The following is a 27,365-nucleotide window of genomic DNA, read 5'->3' as shown; positions in this document are numbered from 1 at the left end:
GTTGCCAGATGTATGACTTTACTTTGGACCATCTTGAATGCTGTTTGCTTATGCCCATCTTACCAAATTACCCAGATCCTTCTGTATGGATGGCCTGTCCTCTTCCTTGTTTGCCATTCCAAAAATGGTTGTGCCATCTGCAAATGTGCTCAGTAACAATTTTATGTTTTCTTCCAGGTCATTGATAAAAATGCTACATAGGGTAGGACCAAAAACCAATCCCTGTGCAACCCCACTAGAAACACACACGTCAAAGGGTGAGTTCCAGTTTACACATTGAGACCTATCCGTCAGACAGTTTTTAATCCATTTCATGTGTGTCATGGTGATTTTGGATTATTCTGGCTTCTTAGCCAAATGGTCATGTGCTACCAAATCAAATGCCTTACAGAAGTCTCAACCGGTAATCTCGTCATCCAAAAATATCATGTTGTTTAACAAGAATTATGTTCCATACACCCATGCTGATTGGCACTGGTTATGCGACACTACTTTAATTATTAATTAAGTTCCATATCAGTCATTTCATTATTTTGCATAGGACTGTCATCAAGGTGACAGGCCTATAATTACCTTGCTTGTTCTGTTTACTCTTTTTAAATATTGGCATGGCACAACATTTGTTCCAGGCCTCTGCCTTGCTCATTCCAAGACCTATTGATAAGCAACCTTAAGGGCCAGGAAAGCCTGTTGATCATTCCTTTTTAAACTCTTGGATGCAAATTATCCAGACCTGCCTGTTTAAAAATGTTGGACTTTGTATCCGCTGTTTAACACCTTTCAGAATGGAAGGTATTTCATTCGCATTATATGGTACAAATCTGCCATCTTGCCTTCTCCCAGACACACAATGGAAATATTTATTGAGCATACTATGCTTTTATTGACAGTTCTACCACTTCCATCTGGGAATCAACCAAATGTATCCTTAAATCTCCTTCCTATTTTCCTTAACTCTGCTGGCTATAGATTTCTTCATATGTGTTTTGCTTCCCTTGTCAACTTTGTGCAATTTCTGTCTTCCGATTGATATTCCTGGCAGTCAAATTCCTATTTTACTATTTGCTTTATATATATATTGCATTTCCCTTCCCAGCCCAGGTTTTTTTTTAATCAGTGTACTCTTCTTTCTCTAGTGTAAGGCTGTGACTCTGTGGAATCTAGGAAAAGCACACATGTACACAACCAAGATTGTTTTAAAAAAAGAGACTAAAGTTAGGTTCCTATGTCCATATTTATAGTCAAAGCCCTTCTGAAAATCTTGCGACTTCTTTTATTATATAGTTATTATACGTGTGTGTGTATGTAGTGGGATGCCTGCGGGTTAAAGGGAAAGGGTTAAAGTAGCTAGAAGGAGCCTGCACAAAGCCCTGGTCAATCAGAGAGATGCTTGTAAGGAGCCAATGAGAAGGCAGCTATCTGGAGGAGCCCTGCTATAAGTAGCTGTTCAGCAAAGCACTGAGCAGCAAGGATTTAGGATTGGCTCTCAGTGAAGGGGAGAGCAGTGCTAAGCAGGCTAAGGGAACCTAGGGAGGGGCTCCAGCCTGTTACCTCCCCAGCTGTGGCATTGATACAAGGGCCAAGGTGGTGCAAGAAGTCATGGGGAAGTGGCTCAGGGAACGAGAGGCAGTAGAGGAGAGAGGCAGGACAAGAGAGTTTCTTGGTCAGGTGGTAGTGGGCAGGCCTGGGTTGCTCCCGCCCCCTTGCACTCTAGAGATTGGCCTTTCTAGACTATGGCTTGCCCCTGAGGTGATGGGATAAAGTGGGGCTGCAGTTGACCACGGTGGCAGAGGGCACAAAACTGGAGTAACAGTCACTGCCAGAGGGCAGAGTCCTGAAGAGGATGCCGGGGTCCTGGGTAGGGTTGCCAGGTGTCCGGTGTTGGACCAGACAGTCCGGTATTTGTGACTTCTGTCTGGTAAAAAAAAAACCCAGAAAATACCAGACAGAAAATACTGCCCTCTCCTTCGGACGGAAGGCCGCTTGGGACATTCTTCCCCTGCTATGTCCAGAGGGGGTGGGGAATATGGAATTTAAAGTCACCACAACTTTTTTTGTGTCTTTTTTTTTTTTTGATCAACCAAATTTTTTCCCTGCCATGTTCGGTATTTTTTGTGAAAATATCTGGCAACCCTAGTCCTGGGAGCAATGCAGGTCCATATCTAGAGCATGGAGAGAGCTCAGAGCACTGTCCTGCTGAGAGTCAGAGCTACTTCCGGGAGTGACCAGCAGGAGGCACCGTGGCATGAGTTCAGCCCACGACAGCAGGTAAGAAGAGTGTGAGAGAAATCCATGACCCTCTCTGAGCACCATTCTAGCTAACTTTAGATGTGGAGAGACCTAGCCAGCGTGCTAAATACCAAGAGAAGCCAGTCCAGCTGTTGGGGGAAAGCCCTGAATTAAATGATACATCTCACATTATGTTCCAAGCATGGTCAGCTTTGGACTTGGACAGGAGAAGAATTTTAGAGGAAAGAGTCTGTTACCTAAATTGCTCAGTTCTCAGTCCTCATGCTTCACTCTAAAGAAAAATAACTGAAGGATTCTTGCTGCATGCAAACATCAGGGAAGGAGAGTCAATATGTCAACACATTTTGAAACCCTGACTGGAGAAGAAAATTTAATTTTTTTAGGGTCCCAGGGACAGAAATTCACAGAGAGTTCTTTAGAACAGGTGTTTGCATAACATTGATAAAGTGAGACAATTCACACGGTCCCATGGCCCGTCAACTATGTTATGGAAAGGTATTAATTGGCACTAGGCTGTAATGCGAACTGTTCATGAGTACAGACTGTCACAGAGCTTGTGAAGTGTTTAGTTTCTTACACCGTCTGTGTGTTACTATCTTTATCTAGCTGGGCTTTTTTGTTTGTGTATTTATATTTAGTGGACTGGGAAAGTTTTAGGAAACCCCCACACACTTGTAGAGTTTTAGTTTGACGTGAATGTAAAGTCCTATCCCAACCCATTGAAGTTGATGGAAAATCTCTCATTGGATTAGGATCACATTGCTGGATAAAAGTACAGAATTGAACGTTCTTGGTACTACTTCTCACAGAAAAGGCAGAGTGAGGGCAGTGGCAGTAAAAGTTCTCCCCATTCTAACTCCTTTTCTATCCATATGTTATCTGGATTGTGCTAGCACTCCCAGGCACCGGCTGCATTGTCTTGGACACTGTACAAACATATAACAAAAGGACCACCTCAGAAGAGTTTATGGTCTAAATCAGGGGTGGGAAATAATTTCTGATTGGTGGCCACTTCAGAAATTTTTGAAGTGGCCCTGGGCCACCCCGGAAGGGGCGGGGCCTCAGGTGGTAGGGGCAGGGCCATGACACTTCCATGCTTCCTGATTGGTTGGGGGGGGTGGGGGAGCGCGCAAAGTCTTCCCCTCCGGAGAGAACTGCAGGCTGTTCTGAACAGCTGGCAGCTCCCTCTAGGTTCCTGTGCTTCTGGTGGTGGGAGGAGACTTTGCATGTCCACCCTGCTGCCTCCAGGCCAATCAGGACCCAGGAGGAAGTGAAAGGAAACAGAATGGTGGCTTTGAGAAGTTTTGTGGAGACGAGCACTCTACCAATGCTGGTTTTGATCTAAAGGAACCAGAACAAGTAAGAAGGCAAATCGGTTTCCGTCTTCAGCCTCTTTGCTGCAACTGCTAAGAGGTCTCTTTTTAGTCTTTTTTTTATTGCTGTGAGTGCACCTGAGGCTGACCAAATGACTGAGACCATTAAGAAGTGATCAGTCAGTCACTTTGAGTATGTCTACATTGCAACACTATTTCGGGATACAGGAGTATCTCCAGATAGCTATCACGTGTCTTCACAGCAAACCCGTTATTTCAGGCTCACTATTCTGAGGTCCCCATAAACCTCATTCTACGAAGAGTAAGGGACATTTTGGAATAGTGCTTTATTTCAAAATGTGGCGCTGTGTAGAAAATGCCAATTGATGAAATAAGCTATTTCGAAATAGCATCAAAATAAGATACACAATATGCGTAGCTCAAATTGCATATCTTATTTCGAGTTACAGCGCAGTGTAAACCCACCCCTTGTGTGTTTGGGTTTTTCAGCATCTTTTGTTCTTAAGCCTGACTCATTATGTCTTTAAGGCCATGTCTAAACTAAGAAACTACTTTGAAATTAGTAAATTTGACTTAATAACTTTAACAAAATCAAACTAACATGTCCACGCAACTGGGAAGCCTCGAAATTAGTCTGAGGCAGGCTCTGTTAATGTGATGTGCTACCTTGAACTTAGAACCTCAGGAAGCACAGGGGAGTAATTAGTTCAAATTACTCTGGGGATTCATTATTTTGAAATTGTGGCACAGGCGCATCTCCACGAATGCTATTTCGAAATAAATATTTTGGATTTAGCGTTACTCCTGATGAAAAGCAGGAGTACTGATTTTGAATGCCGTGTGCCATTATTTCAAAATAACGGACTTGGAAGTGTGGACGCTCGGCTTATAAATTTGACTTGGGGGGCAAATAAAGTCCTAGTGTAGACCAGGGCTCAGAGTCAGATTCTAGTCCCTTTACTCAAGCTGAGCAGTGTCTTTCTCCACAAGTAGTTCTCTTCCTACATGGAAGAAGGCACTGTGCAAAGTGAGGAAGCATATTGGAATCAGAGACCCTTGATTTTTTTTTAAATGAGTGCTCTTTTGTGTCAGCTCCTGAGGCTATGGGTACCGCAGAGAGCTACACGCAGCTGCATTGCTAAAAGCACTTGAATGTAGTTGCTCTAAGCCAATGGGAGAGAGCTCTCCCATGGCCTACAAGGGAGTAATTACCTGGCCGCCCAGCAATTCAAAGGGGCCTGGAGCTCCAGCCACCACCGTGGCTACTGTGGCAGCCAGAGCCCTGGCCCCATTAAATCACTTTTGTCATGCCACACCGGCTGCGCATGTAGGTCTGAGGGCTGGGGCGTGGGGCACAGCACGTTCCAGGCAGCGATGAGGGCTGGGTCCCCTCAGACCCGCCCCTTCCTCCCAAGGCCCCGCCCCTTCCTCCCAAGGCCCCACCCCTTCTAGAGCAGTAGAGCCAGCCCCTCAACCTTGCTCAGGGGCCAGTGGTAGCTGTCAGCCCCTCAGCCAGGGGCTGACTGACTCTAGCTCCCTGAGCGGCGGTAGCTGCATTGGCAAGAGAAGCTGTCTTACGACACAGCGCTGTCCACGCCAACACTTAAGTCAGCATAAGCTGTGTCACACGGGGGATGGATCATTCATACCCTTGACTAACACAACTGTGTTGCACAGCAATAGCCTGAAACAGGCAGGAACAACCACAGACTAATTAATTCAGAAGTAGTATAAGCTATTCCTCCCTCTCCCACTGCAGTAAGGGAAAGAGAAGAGAAAACAGGAAGAATCCTTATATTTTCTCAGACTTCTTACTCATATGACTGAATCAGAAGTCAAGTAACGCCAGACAACTATTATCTTGGCAGCATGGAGAATTCAAATGCAATGGAATGCAAGACATGACAACTAGCATGTTTTCCGCAAGAAAGAAGCCAGCAGACATATTGTTATTCAAAAGGGACACTCACTGTTGGTAGCAAAATATAAGCTCCGCTGCTGTTCTAACCTCCCACACAAGCATTGTAAGGCCTGTTCTGTACTTGCACAGACTTGGCAGAGGAAGGATGGGTTTGGGATTAAGGGGTAAGAGAGTGTAAAGCTCGGGAGATCTGGTTTCAGCGTCCAGCTCTTCTACAAGGTCAAAAAGAAAGCTTGCAGAAGTCATTTAACCTCTCAGAGCCTGCCAAATAAACCATCTTATTTTCAGTGTGGTCCCACATCCTTGCACACATGGATTTACTAAAATACAAACCTGTGAAATGACCATTGCATTAAGGTGATTAGGAGCAATATTTTGTATTTTACCCAGTTCCTTCCTGGGCCGTAGCCTTTTCCAACCAATAGACGATGTAAATTCCTGTCGTGAGCTGGAAATAGACAAGCATAACATATAAATCAATTAAAATATAAAGTCTTAACCCCATCCGCAGTAATCCCATTGTACAGGAGAAGGGAAGTCTGTTTTTCAAGAAGTCACTGTCATTCTCCCGTGGGAATTTCAAGCGGCTGGGAATACAGGACAAAATTGTTTGTGTCATTCACGCTTTCAGGATTAGGCCTGGGAGATCTTTACAAGGGGATTTGTCATTTATTCCTTTGTAACATCTGATGCACGGGCAGTGTAAGCATGGTGCTGTGGCATGAATAATTAATGCCGCAAGAATGATAATAGCAATGGAAAATGTATCAACTATGCACTTCTATTTTCTGTACTACACCTTTCGTGGTTTATGGGGTTGTTTGGCTGATTTGTGCAATCTACTTTTACCATCATACTTTAACAAGGCTTTTCTTAAGAAGAAAAATAATGTCTCCTTACCACAGATTTATAATGTAACTATGGGAAACTAAGGGCAGTGGAGCTACTTGTACAGATGAAGTGATTCAGTCATTAAGTGCTTCAGTGAAGTGTCTCATCAAACGACTATTTACAGGGTAAGGAACTGTTTCTCCTCTGCTGCCTTCTCTGGGATAAATTACATGTTAACCTACCAAGAAAACTCGTCCTATTCTGCAGATTGGGGCTGGCAGCCAGTCTCCAGCCATCAGAGGTAAGAAGAGGCTTGTAGACATGCTTAGGTGATGCTTGGTCAGATGCTCACTCCTGGATCTGTCTTGTGAAGCTGGGGGAGAAGCATTCAGACTGGATCGATTGTTCCAGCAAACACATCCTAACGTTGGGATGCAGCGCTCTCCCATAATCCTTTTCACAAAGCATAAACAGAGGCAGGAAGCCTGCAAGGGAAGCTGTGGGTCCACTGGACCACCAGGAAGAAAAGGGGACAATTAAGGTCGATAAGGACACTACAGAAAAACTCAGACCAGGTCTATACTAAAGGGGAAAATCGATTTAGGATACACAACACCAACGACGTTAATTACATAATTGTAGTTGACTTATCTTAAATCGTATTTTTGCGCCATCTACGCAGTTGGAGGGCAACAGGAACAAACCCTCCGTTACTTCTCGTGAGGAGCAGAACTACCGGTGCCAACAGGAGTGCCCTCTCAGTTCGAGTTAGTGGGTCTTCATTACATCCGCTAAATCGAACATCGGAAGATCAACTCTGGCAACGTTGATCTTCCACATAGTGTGTCAACAAGTATGATGCAATTGTAATTCTGTCCACCTTGCAGCCACGAGCCTGGTTAATGTTATTGGGCAGTGTTGGACCCTTTGGCCAAAGGATGTTGAACAATGGGGAAAGATTCACTATTTGGCCCAACTAGTTCTTCTATAAACTGCCATTGTAAGGTCTGATATTTTATGAACTCAAAAAGCTAGGGACCCATCTGTCATTGGAAAAGAGGAATCGCTTCTTTTCCAGTGGTCTGAATCTTCTATCTCAAGCTAATCTGACCCTCTGGGTTAATCTGATTCCCTACGGCCTGTTCCTACAAAACACTTGCCAACCCAGTAACATGGATGACCCCTGCCTCAAAGAAGAGCAGAATTCTGGGATACAGAACGATCACAAACTCAAGGAGCAGATGTTTATCCTTACCGAAACGAGTGGCAAATAGCCCTTCCTTGGCAGAGACAGCTGTCAGTCTTATAAAATGGCCAGTGTGTGTGGGCAGGGAGGAGGACGAGGAAAAAAAATGAAAGGATTAGGTAGGAGGGAAACCATTGAAATGTACAGGTGGAGGGGACCTCAAGAAGACGTCAAGTACACCCCTACACTGAGACAGGTCAAAGGAAACTTAGACTATCCTATTCTTTAGAACCTCCAGAGATGGGGATTCCACAACTTCTGTTGAACACCTGTTCCAGAGCTTACGTACCTTTATAGCTAGAAAGCTTTTTCCCCCCCTTTAATATGTAACCTCAATCTTCCTTGCTGAAGATTAAGCCCGTAACTTCTGGTCCTACCTTCTCTGAACATGGAGAACAATTGATCACAGTCCTCTTGATAAGATCCCTTAACATCTTTGAAGACTGTTATCAACCCACTCAGTTGTCTTTCCTCAAGACTAAACATAGGGTTTTATCATTTTTGTCACTCTCCTCTACATTATCTTCAGTTTGTCTTTGTCTTTCCTGCAGTGTGGCACCCAGAATTGGACACAGCCTTGCAGCTGGTGCCTAACCTGAGAGGAAAAGTTACTGCCCATGTATTATACTGATAGAAATGTAGCCGTGTTAGTCCTGTTTTTTGTTTCAGCTAGACCAGACTATGTAGCACTTTAAAGACTAACAAGATGGTTTATTAGGTGATGAGCTTTCGTGGGCCAGACCCACTTCCTCAGATCAAATAGTGGAAGAAAATTGGCATGACCATATATACCAAAGGATACAATCAAAAAAATGAACACATATGAAAAGGACAAATCAAATTTCAGAACAGAAGGGGGATGAAGGGGGCAGGTAAATGTCTGTGAGCTAATGATATTAGAGGTGATAATTGGGGAAGCTATCTTTGTAATCGATAAGATAATTAATGTCTTTGTTAAGACCTAGGCGTAAAGTGTCAAATTTAAGCATGAATGACAGTTCAGAGGATTCTCTTTCAAGTCTGGTGTTAAAATGTCTTTGAAGCAGGATGCAGGTAATCAAGTCATTGAGACAATGCCCTTTCTGGTTGAAATGTCAAGAAACTGTTTTTTCTTTGTGATCCTGTCTAATATCTGTTTTGTGGGCATTGATTCTTTGGCGTGTATTAGATTGTAGCCTGATCTGAAGATTCCCATACATTACTCTAAGGAGTGACAGGTCCTTGTTACAAGATCAGGCTCAGGAAAATTATTATTTCAATTATTTTATAGTTGAGAACCTCAGTATGCACAGGTACAACACTCATATTATAGGGACTCTTACATTTACAAATAAATAATATATTTACAAATATATACACTAAGCGCTGGTCTACACTAGGAGTTATTTTGAAATAAACCCCCTTATTTCAAAATAATAAGTGGAGCATCCCCACGACCAAGCCCCTTATTTTGAAATCTGTACTCCTGCTTTCCTTGGGGAATAATGCTTATTTTAAAATAGTTATTTTGAAATAATATTAGTGTGTTTGATCCACTGCTGCTTTTTTTTGGAAATAACTACTTCCCAGAGTAATCTGAAGTAATTACTTCCCACAGCTCCTTGGGTCTGTAAGTCGTGGACACACTATTTCGATTTTGTTATTTCAGGAGTTATTATTTTGAATGTAGTTATTTTGAAATAATTTCCTGATGTAGACACGCCCTAGCTCAGCAAAGTAGGCAGAAATAATACTGAGAAAATACAAAGAGTACATTGGAACCATCATATTCACACCATGCCTCTTTCTTACTGCCTCTATATAAAACCATGGCACACCCACATCTTGAATACTGCATACAGATGCGGTCACCTCATCTCAAAAAAGATATATTGGCATTGGAAAAGGTTCAGAAAAGGGCAACAAAAATGATTAGGGGTTTGGAACAGATCCCATATGAAGAGAGATTAAAAAGACTTGGACTTTTCACCTTAGAAAAGAGGAGACTAAGGGGGGGATAGGATAGAGGTCTGGGGTGGAAAAAGTGAATAAGGAAAAGTTATATACTTATTCCCACAATAAAAGAACTAGGGGTCACTAAATGAAATGCATAGGCAGAAGGTTTAAAACAAACAAATGGATGTTTTTCTTCACTCAGCACACCGACAACCTGTGGAACTCCTTGCCAGAGGATGTGGTGAAGGTTAGGACTTCAACAGGGTTCAAAAAAGAACTAGATAGATTCATGGAGGTTAGGTCTATCAATCGCTATTAGCTGGGATGGACAGGAATGTTGTCCCTAGCCTCTGTTTGTCTGAAAATGGGTGACAGGGGAGGGATCACATGAGGATTATCTGTTGTGTTCCCTTCCTCTGAGGCATCTGCTATTGGCCATTGTCAACAGACAGGACACTGAACTAGATGGACTGTTGGTCTGACCCAGTCTTGCCATTCTTATGTTCTTATGCCTTGCAGAACAACCTGGATGTTAGCCCTTTTCTTTGTAATTACCATCACCTTCCTTGTCTTCCCCATTGGCCATGGTTCTGGCCCCTCCCAAGGTTCACATCTTTATCTTTGCTGCCGTGGGATGCTACTTTTATAATATGTGACGCTGATGTTACCGTGTCTAATACATATTTAATAGGGGGTTACCCTTATTCCTTCTTTGTATTTTCTCCCATTACCAATACCAAAGTGTCATTTTCCTATAGGTTAGTGTATCTATGATTTCAAACCATTATCATATATGTCAGTTTGTTGCCATGGCACATTTGTAGTCGGACGTTTTATCCAGAACCTTCCAGAAGCTGGTGTCAGCTCCTGTTCTGTGGTCAGCGGATGTCATGTGCCCAAGACTCCCCCTTACATCCTACCCCCAGGTCCTTGCATCTTATGAGTTACTTAGGTTTATCTATGCCAAAGCTGGAAAGTCTTAAGCCTCCATGTTAACTGCTAAAGCCAATGGCTTGCAGGATGCAAACCTGTAGGTTCCTGGCATTACTGCTGAATATAATAAAGCAAAATACATCGCAAAGCAGTGAGTCAGGGGCGGCCTGTGACTATAGGCCGACTCAGCCGTTGCCTAGGGCACCGCCTTCAACAGCGCCCAATGATGACGTCCTGGGGCACTCAGGGCGCCCGATGATGATGTCACCTCATTGACAGCCCTGCAGGCGGGGGCACTGACCGTGCGTTACACCTGGGGCACCAGCTGCCGCAGCTCTCCTCAGGCCACTCCTGCAGTGAGTATAATGAAAATAAGCTAGCCCACTGGGCTACAACAGGTAAACCTCTTTGTACTACACCCCCAGAATGACATGTCTTTTTTGCTGCTGCATCATATTGTTGATGAATTTTCTGTGTGTGATCCACTGTCACCTCTAGATCCTTTCCACCAGCACTACTCCCTCACCAGTTAGGAAGGAAAATCAAATGCACAGCTACAAGATGGAGATTAAGGGTGCGTCTGGACTACAAGCCTCTTTCAAAAGAGATCGTCTAGACAGCCACAGGGGTTTTGAAAAACTATCTGCTTTTTCGAGAGAGAGCACCCAGGCGATCTGGATGCTCTCTTTTGAAAAAGCTCTGTTTGTGTTTGAGCATGCCTTCTTTCGAAAGACCTCTTTCAAAAAAATACGTTCTTCCTGGTAACAGTTGGTTCACCAATTTCGAAAAAAACATTGCGTTCTTTTGATTTCATTTCGAAAGAACTCAACGGCAGTCTAGATGCAGGTGAAGTTTTTTCAGAAAAAAGGCCACTTTTCAAAAAAACTCAGTAGTCTAGACACACCCTTAAGTGAGGTACTTTGCACTTCTCTTTATTCCACTTAAGCCTTCCTAAAATAAATCTATGTCCTGTTGACTGCTTCCCGCCATCCACTAATCCAGTCACCCTAACAAAGAAGGAAATTAGATTGTTTGGGATGATTTCGTTTGTGGTTAATTCATGCTGTCTACTCCTTCTAAGCCTGTTATCCCCCCCACATGCTTACAAATGGATTGTTTAATCATTCCTGCGGGCATCTTTCCAAGTACAGAAGGGAGACCAGCTGACTGCTCCAATTCCTGTTGGTTTCACTCTAGAGAGAGGTACATTTGCATTTGAGGGAGGTCCCGGAGACCTGGAGAAGGAGACCTGGAAAAGGGCAGTGTGTTATTTAAGGAAGACAATTTGCAGCCTTTGACTGATAAGCCTGGCCAGGAATATTTCTGGTTCACAGATCTTTTACACCAAGAGAGGTGAACTAACCTTTGCAAAGGGGGGAGGGGGGGGGGGAGTACTTTAAAATTCAGATTTTATATTTGAGCAGCTCCTTCATAATGACAGACGAGCCAGGCTCTTGAAGTGGAATCAATGAAGTGACTTGTTCGCCGTATTAGCCACCTATGACAGAGAGACTTCAAAACGACTTCCTGATAAATCATTCATAGCTCATAAATGCATTTGCGTCGCTTTGTGCTGATACATAAATGCATGAACACTTAATTTAATCTGATGTCACTCCCCAGCGCACGGGGCCGATCCCGCTAGCTCCAACAGCCATTGTCAGGCAGGTCAAGTGCCATCCACAAGGGAGAATTGAGCAGCATGACATATTTATGGAGTAGGCATAATTACCAGTGTATCCTCCAATTAATATTATTTCGTTAAAAAAAACCCCAACATTCTCCAAAGGAACCTATTTATTATTTAAAAGGCCCCCAAGGACACTTTCTGACATGGATTGCTGCCGTAGTAGAGCAGAGGCACGAAGGGAACTGGAAGCAGACAAACTGCTAAGCAGCCTTTAATCCTTTATGCATGTTTTATACCTAAACAAATTGGAATGTGTAGATCAGTGTCCTCCAGCTGTTTTTCAAACCACAGTCTGCTGTCATTAAAGATTTAGGAAGGAAATTTCCAAACCGAGCTCGCATGTCTGGGAAGGCAGGAGGCACATTTTGGTAGGAGCCGTGTTTTAAGCCCGCACCAACTGTAATTGGAGTTGCTTGAAATCGGAAGGCGATCCTTTGCCACCACAGCCAGTGATTTAAATCTTTTGTACAGTCATGTCTTTGAGGACAGAGCCCCCTTAATTAGCCATGGGTATAGTCCATGGGTAGTGTCCTGAGAGAAGGCCAGTTTACCCATATCAGACATGAGGGGCAGTCGCAAAGTACTGGGATCAAATCAATTCTATCTAAAGTAGGACAAATCAAAGGGAGTACTACTTCATGCAATGCATAGTCTACCTGTGGAACTCCTTGCCAAAGGATGTTGGGAGGGTCAGGACTTTAACAGGGTCCAAAACCGAGCTAGATAACTTCATGGATAAGAAAGAGGTCCCTAGCTCTGTTTGTCAGAAACAGGGAATGGGTTACAGGAGAGGGATCACTTGATGTCTCCCTGTTCAGTTCATTCCCTCTGGGGCACCTGGCATTGGCCACTGTGGGCAGACAGGATACTGGGCTAGATGGACCTTTGGTCTGACACAGTCTGGCCGTTCTTATGTTAGGTCCCTTTCCAGGGATGTCATAGTCCCTGGCTCCTTGAACTTTTTTCCCAATAGCCACTGTGAAAGGTATGGATTTGATCAGCACAAAGAGATCTCACTTTATTCCTCTTAATAAGAAGTCTTCACTAACGGGGGGAAAGTTTGCTTTCTAGACTCTGATGGGACGGTTGGGTTCACAGAGAATGTTGGAACCTGGCCAGAGAACTTTCTCCCTGGGAAGAAAGCTCTCCTGATTGCAGACAGATTCCCTGACTTATTGGTCTCGCCCACATGCGCTGGGTCTAACTGATTGCAGACTTGAGTTCAGATAGGAATTTTCTCCTGGGTCAGATTGGCAGAAAGCTTGTTTCTTTGCTTTTCTCTGCAGCATGGGGAACAGGTCACTGGCAGGTTTCCACTGGAGTTAAATGGAGGGGGATCTGTAACTTGAAGTCTTTAAATCGTGAGGTTAGGGACTGAAGTAGTTGGTCTAGAGTTCGTGGGTCTGTTACAGAAGTGGTGCGGGAGGAAGGATTTGTAGCCTGTGATATGGAGGAGGTCAGACGAGCTGATCAAACAGCCTTAACATGAATGAGGCCTTTACTTTGATGGGGAAGAAGCATGCCCCTCTCTTAGGCTGTGTCTACACTGGCCACTTATTCCAGAAAATCAGCCACTTTTCCGGAATAACTTGCCAGCTGTCTACACTGGCCCCTTGAATTTCCGGAAAAGCACTGATGATCTCATGTAAAATCATCAGTGCTTTTCCGGAAAAACTATGCTGCTCCCATTCGGGCAAAAGTCCTTTTCCGGAAAAGTGTTCCGGAAAAGGGCCAGTGTAGACAGCAGAGTTTTCTTTTCCGCAAAAAAGCCCCGATTGCGAAAATGATGATCGGGGCTTTTTTGCGTAAAAGCGCGTCTAGATTGGCACGGACGCTTTTCCGCAAAAAGTGCTTTTCTGGAAAAGCATCCTGCCAATCTAGACGCACTTTTTCCGAAAATACTTTTAACGGAAAACTTTTCCGTTATAAGCATTTCCAGAAAATCATGCCAGTGTAGACGTAGCCTTAGGTTATGTCTACATTAGCCCCCTAGTTCAAACTAGGGAGGCTAATGTAGGCATTCGAAGTTGCAAATGAAGCCCGGGATTTAAATATATCAGGCTGATTTGCATCTTCCCATCTGGGAGCCATTTTTAAATGCCACTAGTCCGGACTAACTGCCCGCTGCTTCACACGGCAGGGACCCGGTAGTTCCAATTAAAGCTCCTAATTCGAACTACCGTTAAACCTCCTTGCATCTCAGTATGGACGTTGTTTGGTGGGCCAGGAATTCTCGCAAAACTAGCGGTTGAGGTGCAGAAGGGGGTGAAAGGGTGGGGGTGTACTCTAGGGTGGGGCCAAGCATGAGGAGTTTGGGGGCAGAGGGTTGTTTTGGACTGGGACCAACAGGGTATGGAGGGCGGGGTGGGGATCAGGGCTGCGGCAGATGGTTAAGGTGTGGGAGGGGGCCAGGGTGCAGGCTCGAGGTGGCTAGTACCTCAAGAAGCTCCTAGAAGCTGCAGCATGTCCCCCATCCAGCTTCTGCACAGTGGTGCAGCCTGGTGGCTCTGCACACTGCCCCCTCTGCAGGCACCACCCCTGCGGCTCCCATGGACCGAGGTTCCCAGCCAATGGGAGCTGCAGAACCCAGCGCTTGAGCGTGCGGAGCCGTCTGGCTGCCCCTGCTTCCACAAGCTGCGTGGAGTGGGGCACGCCGCCAACCCCACTCCCTGGAGGGAACCAGAGGGCTGGAGTAAAATCCCTCATGGGCCAGACATGAACTTCAGGTCATCGTTTACCACTTACCTTATACTGGGGTGGGCAAAGTTGCCAGAACCTATATAGAGCAGGGGGCAGCTGTGTGGAGAGACTACACTCCCTGGCAAGTCATGAAGTTATGCTCCATGGCTGGCCCTCCCTGTGTTCTATACCCTTGCCCCAGCATCATTCCGTTCCCAGCACGCTGAGTTTCCAGCTCACACTCCCAAGGTTGGTTTGTGACTGAGAACCACCGAGCAGGGTGTATGAAGGCAACTCTGGGAGTGCCGGCGGGGGACAGTGCAATGTACTCCTTTCCCTGAGAGCCCATCTGCCCCGCACCACAAAACGCCTGACACTCAATTTAGAATCAAATTAATCATCCGGCCACAAACTCATCACCAACCCCAAGGCAAATCTCTTCTTCCAGAGCAAGCGACAGACAAATAGATCCCTAGCTGGGTCCTGAAAACCGCCCTGCTGGATGTTGAGTGCTGTTACTCAAAAGGGCTGCCACCGACCGAGTTGGTTTCATTTCTTGCTTTGTGCACAGGAAGGAAAAATTTGGCCACTTCAGATGGATTCTGCAGAAAACAGTCCCTCTGCAGCAAAAAAAGCCATGCTTTTGTTTCCATGTTGTGTGTGTTGAAAGCTGCCCCTTTGAGCACCTGCAGTTCCCGCAAACTTCATACAATGACGTTCAACAACTCTAAGCATCAGGCCCAGAGTCAGACATAACCATGCCTCCAGTGCGTATATGCAAGTAATCACAGACCCACCTGAGCAATACCTGTTTGCAGCTGCACTTAATTGCAGTATAATTACCCTTCCGTGAGTGCAGGACAACTCTAATTACGTTTAAAACCTATTTTATCCCATGGTTCAGGTAGCCACATTTTTCTAGTGGATGTGCCTTTTGGATACAATGTGAAAAGCACCCTGGCATAAAAGACACCCTATGAGTATCGGGCACTATTATTTCTTGTGGCTTACCAGCTGCTTGGGAACCTAGAACTCCTATCCAGGATGGCAAAATAGACACAGAAGATGCTATTTTGGTGCCTTCGCATCTGGTGTTGGAGCTGGTGTTTTCCTGTGCATATTTTCAAAACATCCAGATTGCTCAGAATAAAACTGCAAATCGTGCAACAGCTGCCTGAAGCCACTGAGAATCACGAACCCAGATACAGACAAAGGAAAGGGAATGATATAATGTATCTTTTAAATATGTGGGTTTATCAGGTGTGGGGAACCTACAGCCCAAGGGCTAGAGCTTGCCTGGTTCCGACCCCCGAGGGTCAGGGCTCCCCCCCAGCATCGGGGAGCTGGTGCTGGCACTCCAGTCCTGCAGCCTCCCCCATGGGGCTGGAGCACCCTCTCCTGACCAGACCCCCATCCCCAGGCTGCTCCTGCACCCCACAGGCACTCCTGCACCCTCCCTCCTGCCCAGACCCCGCGCCCCAAACTTGCATCCCGGCAGCTCCTCCCACATACTGAACCCCTCATTTCTGACCCACCCCAGAACCTAGAGGGCCCACAAAATGTATTAGCCTGGGTACCCCCTAGGTTCTGGTGTGCAAAGGGAATGTGGGGTGTGTCTTTCTGCTTCTCAGTCAGGGGCCAAGTCATTGTGGGGCTTTTAGTTTGAGTGGGTGCTACTCACTTTTTTGTGGGCCCCAGCTGATTTTTCTGTGGATCAGTGGCCCCTGACCCCAAAAAAGGTTCCTTACTCCTGGTGTATATCTCCAAGGCTACATCTAGACTATAGGCTTCTTTCAGAAGAAGTTTTCTGGAAGAGATCTTCTGGAAGAACTTCCTTTGAAAGAGAGCGTCTACCCAGCAAAAGTGCAACGAAAAAACAATGTGCTTTTTTGAAAGACAGTAATCACATTTCAGTTGTGATTACTGTGGACTGAGTGGCCACCAGGGCACCTGTGCTTTTTCCTGGAGGCCTCTTCTTTCAAAAAAAGCACTCTCTTCCACATCCACACACTCCTTTTTCTGAAAAAACTTTTTCGGAAAAAGCCTTCTTCCTCGTAGAATGAGGTTTGCCGCCGCCGGAAAACCCCTCCTTTCTTTCAACTTTCTGTCGAAAGAATGCAATAGCAGTGTAGATGTAAGTATTGTTTTTCCAGGCAAATGGCTGTTTTTCCAGAAAAACTCTGCTGTGTAGACATACTGGGTACGCTTTAAATAATCGCCGCTTCATTTAAATTTACATGGCTGCCGCGCTGAGCTGACAAACAGCTGATCAGCTGTTTGTCGGCTCAGCGCGCTAGTCTGGACGCTCCCCTGCCGACATCAAAGCCCTTTGTCGGCAGCCCCGGTAAACCTCATCCCACGAGGAATAACGGGGCTGCCGACAAAGGGCTTTGATGTCAGCAGGGGAGCGTCCAGACTAGCGCGCTGAGCCGACAAACAGCTGATCAGCTGTTTGTCAGCTCAGCGCGGCAGCCATGTAAATTTAAATGAAGCAGCGATTATTTAAATCGCCGCTTCATTTCCCTTTGCCTACAACCCTCATCTACATGGCTCCGTCGATGGAGCCATGTAGTCTAGACACAGCCACTCTGAGTATCCTGGCCATGCACCTAATACTAGGCGCCAATAAACATGTGATGTGGTTATCTTTTCTTAGTACACATTCCTTAAGCTTCATGTTTTTAATGTTCTCCTTTTTTCTCATCTTATTTGTAGTTTTAAGTACAATGAGGATCTGAGAATTCCAGGTTAATATCCTACCCCGTTATCAATGTTCCAACACTAACCAGTCTCCCGTGAATCTCTTTCCATACTCCACTAGTCAAACTTAGCTTCTTTAAGGAGACATCTTTCCTGATGAATGAGCATCTTGTCTGAAATGTCAGCATCTAAAAACTTCAGAGGGGTAGCTGGGTTAGTCTGTACAGGATAAACTTAAAAAACAACAAATAGTCTGGTAGCACTTTAAAGACTAAAAAAACATGTAGATGGTAACATGAGCTCATGATACCATCTCCATGTTTTGTTAGCCTTTACCGTGCTACCAGACTGTTTGTTGCTTTGTAAGTTTAGGATCTAAAAAGTTGGTGTTCCTTGAAATGACCTCCTTTAAACACACAACCCAATAACAGAAGCAAGGCTGTCAGCGCATGAGTGTGGGAATGTTTATAGCCTTGCTGACTCTCAAGGCAATCAAAAGCCCTCTGATCGAGATTTTCAAAAATGTCCTTTGGGTATGGAGGGCTGGCTTGATATAAGCAATTGGATATGGGTGAGAATTCATTTCTTGGGAGAAATGTGAGCTAGATCACATTAGTGGAGAAGGGAATTCATAATATTGGGGAAGAAAAATTGCAGTGTCCTTGGCTGGAAAGTCCTGGTCCTTGGGCACTGAGTGATATTAATAATTTGACTTTGTCAATTATGATTGCTATTCCCAGATGGACAAAGAATCCTATATATCTTAATAGTGTGAGTACAATAGAGAATGGGACCTATACACAGCACTAGCCCAATGTGCAGATGGCAATCCAAGGACGGTCTGATCCGGTGTAAAGGGATCATGCATAGATGGCTTTGTGAGTGCTCGGCAGAGATGGACTTACCCACATGCAAGAGAGGCTGGCCCCAGCTAGTCATCAACTTGGATGGAATTCAGTTCCAACTTGGATGGAATTTGTCTGAACATCACCTCTCTGGTTCACACTGGGATTCAGGCACTAAAGCCAAATGTGTGGATTAAGAACACCACCACCGGCGCACTAGAACTCACTGAATGAGAGTCACTAGTGAGTAATTTCATTGAAGTTGTACTTTCTTTGTCCTTTAACACCACTATTTTAATATAAAGAAAAATAGACCAATTAGTGTTCATCGCCAAATGAGTAGTCAGGCAATGGGAAATTGGGGGCAATACTGTATAGGCCGTGGAACGACCGTGGCAGACTATACTGGAAGAGGTGAGCTTGCAACTCCTGGCTCATACTTTACCATTAATATTAAGATTAGTTTAAACTGTTGTGGTCTTGAGAATGTACTGCTGAATAGTAAATGCTAACAGGATGCTCAACTTGAGTCAATTTAAAGGGTCCTGAATTTCAGAAGCTGGGTGCTCAGTTGGGTGTCTCAAATGGGGTACGCCCAAACAAGGCACCCTAAGACTTTAGTCTCTTCTGGATTTCTGAACTCTATGATTTGAGCACAACAGAGGTACCACCTAGCATCTCCCTGCTCATGGAAACTTAGGAGGGGACATATTAACCTCCCTGGACAGTCATTAATTGATATAAAAGTAGCCATTCTTCTCTAAAACCCTCACATCCCTATTACATAGGGGAATAGGGGAACTCCAATTCATTTGCAAATTCACCACAATCCAATTAGGCCTGAATCTACTATATAAAGGAGAATGTTTGCAAGTTTGTGCGCTAATAACTTGGACACTATAAGAGCTACCGCACCCAAACTTTGCGTGAGATACCCTTTCCTCCAGGAGAAGGTTTTACGGTACTTTTGGACCCGATTGGGCCTGAGCTCAATCTGTAAAAATCAAAATGTAACTCGCTGTGCTGCACTGCGGGGGCTGCCCTGCACACCTTAGGTCCCATGCCCGCCGCCTGAAGCCCCCAGCTCCGTCCGGGACTTGCCCCCTCCCACCCGTGAGGTTACATAAGTGACCCTCTTCTCCCCCCGCCCCCGCCAGCACGCAGTGCCCCGACCCCCACGTGCACAACAGCTTGGGCACCCAACCTGCCCCCAGCGGCACCTGCAGCCCCGGGCTCAAGCTAGGGCACCCTTCCTGCATGTAACTTCCCCTCCACCTGGGGTCGCACCCTCCCCCCACCCGCTGGGATAACACAGACCTATATTTTAATCCCTATAGAAATCAGTGCAACTTTTCTACCATTCAAAAAAAGATAATGGATGACTGTTTTTCTACTTTTTGTTCCTCCAGTTTCCGAAGGGTAACTCCAGCTAGTAAAGATTTAAATGCGTTAACACACTAGAAGGGCATTTCTTGATATTCACATCTCCCCATCAGCTGCTGAGAATGAGCCACATCCGCTGAGAGGATTAGCTGCATGAACACTGATACATCACTTTCTTTTGGTGTACTTTTCTATCTCTATCTCTGTCTTTGTAATTACCACTCCAATTCATCTGATGAAGTGGGTTTTACTCATGAAAGCTTACGCCGAAATAAATCTGTTAGTCTCTAAGTTGCCACCGGACTCCTCGTTGTTTTTGTCCCTACAGTATGTGATTCATCGAGTTCAAGACCAGAAAGGACTACTATGATTACCTTATCTGACCTCTTGTACAACTCAAGCCACAGTGCTTTCTCCAAATATCTCCTAGTCTATATCTTTCAGGAAAAAAAATCAATTTTGATTTAAATATTGCCAGAGCTGGAGACTCTACCATAACCTTTGGTAAATTTTTCCAGTGATTAATTATGCTCACTGTTATAAAAACGGTGCTGTATTTTCAGTCTGAGCTTGTCTAACTTCAACTTGCAATCATTGGGTTGAACTTCAGCCTCTCCCCGAGTTACGAACGAGCTACAGACCAAACACTTGACCGTAACTCGATCTGTTCTTAACTTGGCCCCACTGAGTTACATGCGACCGCGCTGTTCGTAAGTGTGGGTTGCGTTTGTAACTAGGGGACCACCTTTATGACCTCTCCATGGAAGCTTTGATCGTAAGTGCGAATGGTCGTAACTCGACCGTTTGCAACTTGGGGAGTGGCTGTATACATTTCTCTGTTCGGTTGAAGAGCCCATTATCAAATTTTTGATCCCCATGTAGGGTACTTATAGACCATAATCAAGTCACCTCTTAACCTTCTCTTTGTTAAACTAAATAGATTGAGCTCCTTCAATTTAATGACCATTATCATATAATGCATATCTGCAAATGTTATCAGTTGTTCTCTCAAATGTAGATTTTGCTATAAATATCAATTTCAAATTATATAGTAACTTGTTCCTTGAATTTTTTATTTTATTTGAAATATTACTCTGTGCAGCGGAAGAATATGTATCTACTCACATGAACAAATTGTGCAATTTGAGCCTCTTTTTAATTCCAAGATTTCCAGGGGGTTTAATGCTGTTGGCATTTACCAGAAAAAATCTATTCGAGGAGGTGATAATTTGTCACACCTTTGTCTTGCAATTATTTTCCACTGACTTTAAATAATCTGATTAATAACAAGAAGTGGGCCAGTCTGCTGAATTATCGACAAGGCTAGAATTCCTTCTTTCTTTTGGTTTTATCTTTTAATTAAACGTCTTCCTGCTTCAAGCCTGAAAAGACACCCTTCTAAACCTGGTTACATTTTAGAAACCTTAGGAATCAGTCTATTCCTGTCACAAGCCTCCGTATAAAAATGTTTCCATCTAAAAGTAAACTTCTCCCAGCTCTCAGATCTTCTAGGTGTTTAACCATAGCTGCCTAGAACTCCCCTCCACTCTGAGTGAAAACGTTCCTCTCATTAAGTAGTGATTGTAACAGACATGGCAATTTCCTGTAATGTACTTCAAACACATGATGGTATTAAGGTTATTTATTGTTTTGCATCAGGATTGGACATCACCTCTGTGGGGCACAAGATGTGACAGATATTCCAAAGTTATGCTCATTGTTTTCAAAGAATGATTTATGTACAGTTATGGTCTACTCCATGCTGGAGAACTACTATCGCTTGGCCAACCACTAAAAGCAGTGAGTGGTGATAAAGGCAAATCATGCTGTAACCCCGAAAGAGGGATGGTCTACTGGAGATGATCATCTATGCTAGTTTAGACTAAATTTTCTAGAGACCAGCAAAAAGAGGATTTTGCATTAAATATCTGAATTTAAAATGATTGCGGCCTTCTTTCTGTTCCTGTCCAAGGAGGTGGGGAGAGACCATTATGGATGTGTTAGAAGTATTTATTCATATAGGGCCTTAGTAAGTTAACAGGTAGCTTTTGGTGAGCCTTTAGCATGCATATAGGCCATTTTCTTATATTTATATGCTTTCTCTGTAATGCTTTTACCTTGAGAATAAATGTTCTTGCTTGCATAGAGCCGTGGTAACTGACAACAGCTGATAATACACTGGTCATAGCCTTTGGAGAGAGGCACTGGTCTATTTAGGTCATCCGGTTTGTCAGGAATATTGTGGTGTAATTTTGGTGTAGCTAGGAGCTGGGTGTACATGACAGAGGAAGAATTCAATTGCCATGAAACTCTGCTGGTGACATATGTGGAGAATGAAGCTTGCTATCAGGGTTAATAATAAGAGCTGGAAATAACAGAGCATGAACTGTAGGAATAACAGTAGGAAGAAGCTGGAGTCCATGCAGTGTTGTCTGCTGGTGCAGTGACACCTTTAAAGCTACTGTTGTGCTCTCCCAGTCTTTGGCCATCTGTGGGCTGATTTAATCCCTTATCATAAATCAGAGATGCAAAATCATGTCAGATGCCAATGGCCCAAACAGAGTCACATGGCAGCAGAGTCTCCAGGTCAATGAGACGCTCTGGACGTGCCTCTAACTCCCAGCCAGCTGGAGGCTTTCCCGTGGCTCTGATCCTGACGTTTCCTTTGCTGGGTTTGTACCAGTGGCATGGAGCTAAGCAGCCTGAACGCAGGGCACCAATCAAAGTGTGAGAATCTAAGTCCAGCCTCTGAGGATTGTGCCCGCTTGGGGTGCGTCTACATCGCACTGTTATTTTGGAATAACTAGCGTTATTCCAAAATAACAATGCGAGTGTCTACACAGCAATGCCGTCATTTTGAAATAATATCGAAATAACGGGCGGCTTATTCCGACTTTTGTAAACCTCATTCCACGAGGAATAACTCCTCTTCTGAAACAGCTATTTCGAAATAAGGCCTGTGTAGACGCTCCACTGCTGCTATTTCAAAATAGCTATTCTAAGCTATTCCTCCCCAGTGCCTCCTGGGGCTCTAAATCAAGATTGCACATCCACATTAGGGAAGCCAGACCAATTTTGAGGCTTCCCTGCAGTGTAGACGTGCTATTTCGAAATAAGCTGTTTCAGAGTAACTAGTCCAGAATAACTTATTTCGAAATAAGCGTGAGTTGTAGACCTACCCTTACATTTCTAGTAGAAATCACCGGTAAGAAATATGTTTGAGAGAGGGGGAGAGAGAGAGTTATGTATATGAAAGCAGAGTGGAAAGAAGCAGCCTAGGCCTGAGACGTCCTTTCTCACAGCAGTAGCTAATCTCCTTTCTTCAATCCAAACTGTGTTCTCTTCTGGCAGCAGGTCCTGCCTCACACTATGCCTGTGTCTACACTGGGCCATTTTTTCCGGAAAAGCAGTCGCTTTTCTGGAATAAGCTGCGAGCTGTCTACACTGGCCCCTTGAATTTCCGGAAAAGCACTGACGATCTACTGTAAAATTGTCAAAGCGGCGAGGAGTCCTGTAAAATTGTCAGTGTTTTTCCGGAAAAACTATGCTGCTCCCGCTCGGGCAAAAATCCTTTTTCCAGAAAACTGTTCCGGAAAAGGGCCAGTGTAGACAGCCCAGTAGTCTTTTCCGGAAAAAAGCCCCGATCGCGAAAATGACGATCGGGGCTTTTTTCCGGAAAAGTGCGTCTACATTGGCCACGGATGCTTTTCCAGAAAAAGGGCTTTTCCGGAAAAGCATCCTGCCAATGTAGACGCTCTTTTTCCGGAAATACTTATAACAGAAAACTGTTCTGTTTTAAGCATTTCCGGAAAAGGGTGCCAGTGTAGACGTAGCCTATAGGTGCCTGTGACAGGGCGCTTGCCTTGCACTGGCTCTTTAAAGGCAAACCCCAGCCCTGAGCAAGGGTTGGGAGTAAAGCCCCAGCTGAGCAGGCCTCACTGATTAGGGCCCAGCTGGGGGCTATATAATGAAGGACTCCTGGAGGGAGGAGGAGGTGGGGTTGCTGCTCTGGACAGAGGGCAGTAAGGACCTGGCTGCCAGAGAAGCAGGCGGCTTCCTGGAGCAAAAGCAGTGCTGGGGAAGCAAGGCAGGGCTGGGGAAGTTCTGGCTGAGTAAGCTCCCAGGTTGCAGGGCCTGAGACATGGCACGCTGAGTAAACATCCACCCCTGGAAGGAGGGCTCCGAGACTGGTGTGGGTACGGCCGGAGGGCAGTGTCCCGAAGAGGATGCCGTGACTGGGAGAAAGAGGGGAGACACCACTAGAGGGAAGGCACCCAGCTGGCAAGAAAGAGCTAATTCCCAGGACAGATGGCTGGTGGTGCTGCAGTGGTGAGTCAACCCCCTCACAGTGCCACGTTATATCAATTTATTTGTTCTCTCTTTCCTGGGCATCACTTTGACCCTAAGCTCGTTGTTTTCATGGTATGGGATGCTGGGGAAAGCCAGGTGGATTCTTCAGTGTACCGGCTACCCCTTACAGGTAAAGGTCACATGTAATGTATGTTCCAGGCAGCTCCACTACCAGGGGACTTGACTGCAGAGGCTGTAAATCAACTGAGAATTTGCTTTCAGTGGGCACTAGAAAGCACAGGAAAGAGTGCAAAATTGGACTCACCCCCCTTGGTATGTGTGTCAAATATATTAAAAAATGGCAAATGGTTGTTTTCCATAGCTCATGCATCACACACCACCAGTCTTCAAACCATTCGTCCTGAGTCTTTTTTTAAAAAAGCAAACAAACAATTAACCAAGGAAATAAAAAAGAAACAAAAACTCTCCCTTAGCCCCCTTTGCTGACCCCTTTCTCTTGCTGAGTAAGAGGATATATTTACCCAGTTATATTAGGTTGGGGGTTTGGGGGATCGCCTTACACCCCCCCGGAATTTCTTCACGCCTCCCCAGAGGAGCACCCCCCCCCCAATTTGGGAAACCACACTGTACAAGATAAACTTAAAAAAACAACAAAAGGTCTGGTAGCACTTTATAGACTAACTCTGCTACACCCTGCAGCTTCAAAATTGGGAGCATCTCCCCGGCACTTAATTTGAAATAGAGCACTCTTATTCTGACTTGCCTTGCTCCTTGTACAACGAGGGTTACCGGAGTCGGAGTAAGAAGTCCTCCAGCTTGACAGTATTTCAACGTTAGTTGGTAATAATCTGCGTCTACACAGCGGGCAGTTATTTCGAAATAACGCTAGTTATTTTGAAATGATGCTGCTGTGTTGACGTTCCCTCAGCTCATTCTGCTCTTCTCAGTTCCTCCTCTGGGTCCTTTCAGAAATTCTAGGCTCCGCCGAAGGCCCTCATGTCATTGCGAATAACTAAATGGGAGAGAAGAGGCAACGAAAAGCAAGCATGTTAGAACGCTAGGAAAGAGCCAACGCTTTGCATGGCCACATTGTGTGTGTGTGTGTGTGTGTGTGTGTGTGTTTCTCCTCAGTCGAGGGTCCCTTAAACTGTCTGTAGCCTGGTGAGGGGTCTCAGGATGTCTAGCACTGTGGTCCGTCTTCTTACCCTCATGCCTCCAGTAAGCCTTTTTTGTGCTTAACTGGGTGCTCCACAGACTGGCGGAGTAAAGGGCTGATATCCAAACACTCTCCTCAGGACTAGGCCAGCCTCTACTTTGCCTTGCAGGTTACCAATGGGTGCTCCCCCATTCCAGAGCCCTTTCGAAGAGTTTCCCTGTAGCCAGGGCTGACCTATCCATTAGGCACAGTAAGCACAGAGCCTAGGGCCCACGATACTTTTAGGGGCCCACAAAAATATTTTAATTTCTTTTAAAATCAGAAGAAAAAAAATGAACTTTTAGGGTCGAAGAAAATGTTTCGATTTTTTTCTCATATCAGAAAAAAATGAAACTTTTAGGGCCCATGGAAATCTATTAAATTTTGCCTAAAATAGGAAAAAAAATGTTGAAGTATTTAAAGTTATATTAAAGATAATTTTTAATATTTTTTTTATGGAGGAAGGGGCCCACGAAAGTCATAATGCGGCCCTGGCTGTAGACCCTTATCCACTGAACACTTTACTGTAACGAAAGTGGCTGACCAATCAGCTCTTTGGTATGCAGCCCTGCATTATCCCTTTCGTGGGAAGCTCTTGCATCTGTTTTCAGCATATGATGGCAGCAATTCCCTGCCTGACTGGGACCGCAGGCAGATGAACCGTTTTCCAGGGCAGAGGGAACCGGGCTGGCTTTAGCAGGAACACAGCCAGCATCTTGGCTGTCCGCAGGGGATCAGGGCTGGGGATCGGTGTAGGCAACTAAGCAGATTTAGTGCACCCTGTGACGGTGCATTTCATATTCTTGAGGGAAATATGCTCCTGAGACTGCTCTCCCCAAGGAAACAGTGCACACCCCAGCTTGTTTGCTTCAACACAAAATAAGCTGCTTATATAACACCACTGCATTGTGATGTGTTTATACCGAAAACTCTCCGAAATTCATTATGACAGTTCAAGATTTAAGAGGCAGTGAGTAGAGATAATGGAACCAGAAGGGTTACCTACAAAACAAAACCATAATGTGCTCCTTAGAAACTAAACTCCACAGGCTAACCAGCTGTCCGGATCCACACAGACATCATCTTCCTATCCAGCTTTTCTCTCCCCAAATGCCCTTTGCAGCAAACCCCGGTTGAGCTTCTGTTTTCAGGAGTTTCGTCTCTCTGCCCAACTACTTCCTGAGTGCAGCAAAAAGGGATGTCCTTTTGCCTTCCTCCTCTAACTCTCAAAGTTATTTGTGGTTTCCCGACCACCTCTACCATTCCCAAAGCAAAACAACCCCTTTTGATTCAGTCTCTAGTATCTGTCTGCTTCATGACTTCCCATGTTAACGGGGCTTTCATTGTGTTAGCTTGCATGGCTTAATTTACAGGTGAACAGAGAAATTTCTGCCCAACAAATATTTATACTTACCCCTTTGTGTATCAGACATTAGAAACATATTTTCATTATTCATACATAACTTTGTACATGGTGTCTGTACATGCATTTCACAGTGATACTAATGATCAGCATAATACTGGCTTTCATTTAAGATCTTACATGACACAATTTGGGGAAACAAAATGTACATGCCAAGATCATATTTTTGTAATCCCCTTGGCAGCTGGCATGGGCGGGGAGTTTCTGGTGTTACAAGTCAGAAAAAAAAGGGTTTATGCTTAAATCTGTTAGGTATATTGTCTGGCCAAACAATCCCTAAAATGCTCTATGTACCGATATGTTGTGAAGCCATTACAATTCCACAAGAACAGTATGTTTTAAATGTAAAAAGAGGCTTTAAGTGTCAGTTACTGTCACTGATACATAAATATTTATTCAGTAAACTCAAAACAAAGATAATCTGCCTTTTGAATAAGTATTTTCAGACACAGAAATGAAGTAATTTAAATGTAACGGAATGAGCCTCAGATTATGAAACAGAATAGACAAACGCACAAAGTAGGGATAAGACCAAGTAATAAAATTATTTCCTCCATTGCCAACAGTGGGTACATGTTAAGGTCTGATAAGCACAGTGTGTATCATAAATAACTGTTATCACTGTTATGTTGAGAGTATGCAAACACTAATTCCCACAACTCATGTGGGAGGTAAATATTATTGTCCAT

This window comes from Pelodiscus sinensis, chromosome 7, assembly GCF_049634645.1.
Source record: "Pelodiscus sinensis isolate JC-2024 chromosome 7, ASM4963464v1, whole genome shotgun sequence".
Classification (NCBI taxonomy): Eukaryota; Metazoa; Chordata; order Testudines; family Trionychidae; genus Pelodiscus; species Pelodiscus sinensis.
The sequence above is the reverse complement of the archived record's forward strand: the minus strand, read 5'-3'. Positions refer to the sequence as shown.